We start from the raw sequence: 1,086 nt of genomic DNA on the forward strand, positions 1-1,086 counted from the left end.
TTCTGTCCTAAACTGTTCCAGAATGTTATTTGTTTCATAGGAAGATTCCAAAAGCACATTGATGCCGAAAGAATCTTCGGAACCGGTGGAGAGGCTATTCTGATTGAAGGCTAGACAAATAACATGACTGAGGTATGTAAATAAAACCTGTGAAATAGCTATATAATATGATCTAAATATAGAAGAATACCAAAGATAATGGATTGACAAATAAGCTTTTTAGCTTTCTTTTTCTTTTGTGCGCGCTTTTCGCCTGCCTTCCCGACCGCGGATAGGCTACGGGGCTTTGCACTTCGGCCCCATTGTGTGAATACCACATCAAGGTGACAGGATTCGAACCTATGGCCCTCTGTACCCAAAACAGATGCGCTGACCAGACTGCGCTACACCTCGTCTCCCCCTCAGAACATATGGATCTACCCGATCCATAAAGAAAAGAACCACCGCTTTTAGGAAATTTTGACAATTCTCTTTCACTTGCATTTTCTTTCGTGAAGGCTCGCTCTCGTTCTTCTTACATCTTGCCCTTTTTTCTTGAGAATTGTATCTGTGGCTACTGCTGTTTTGCCAGTCTGTCTGTCCCCAATAATGAACTCTCGCTGACCGCGCCCTATAGGGATCATCGAATCGATAGCAATAAGCCCTGTTTGAAGAGGTTCGTATACGGAACGCCTGGAAATTCTACTTGGAGCAGGAGATTCAATTAAGCGAGATTCGGAAGCTACAATTTCGCCTCTCCCATCAATAGGTTTAGCCAGAGCATTTATAACACGACCCAAGTTATATACGCTCACGGGTATCTGAGCAATTCTTCCTGTTGCTTTTACAAAACTTCCCTCTTGATGCTAAACCATAGCTCTAACTGAGTCAAATTCCACAATTTCTAAGAACGATATGCTTTTTTGCATTTTCCACTGTGAAAGCTTCTCTCAATCCCTCCCTAGTCCTTTCTTTCCTGGGCACAGGCTTACCTGGTTGACCGCCCACATTCATTCATTGTTCGTTCTGTTGTGGAATCGAACCACAGAGCTAGCGCAATTGGGATTTAGAGTCCCATGCGTGAAACTAAAGAGGATTTTCAGTCCT

At 43.3% G+C, this 1,086-nt stretch overlaps 1 non-coding gene across 1 annotated transcript; it reads right to left on the bottom strand.

Annotated features, from left to right (window-relative positions):
• Nucleotides 1–318: 318 nt before the first annotated feature.
• On the bottom strand, nucleotides 319–393 carry TRNAP-UGG (transfer RNA proline (anticodon UGG)). Its single transcript has one exon. It is a non-coding gene; the product is annotated as a tRNA-Pro (tRNA).
• Nucleotides 394–1,086: the final 693 nt, after the last annotated feature.

Source organism: Aegilops tauschii, unplaced genomic scaffold (genome assembly GCF_002575655.3).
Source record: "Aegilops tauschii subsp. strangulata cultivar AL8/78 unplaced genomic scaffold, Aet v6.0 ptg000530l_obj, whole genome shotgun sequence".
Taxonomy (NCBI): domain Eukaryota; kingdom Viridiplantae; phylum Streptophyta; class Magnoliopsida; order Poales; family Poaceae; genus Aegilops; species Aegilops tauschii.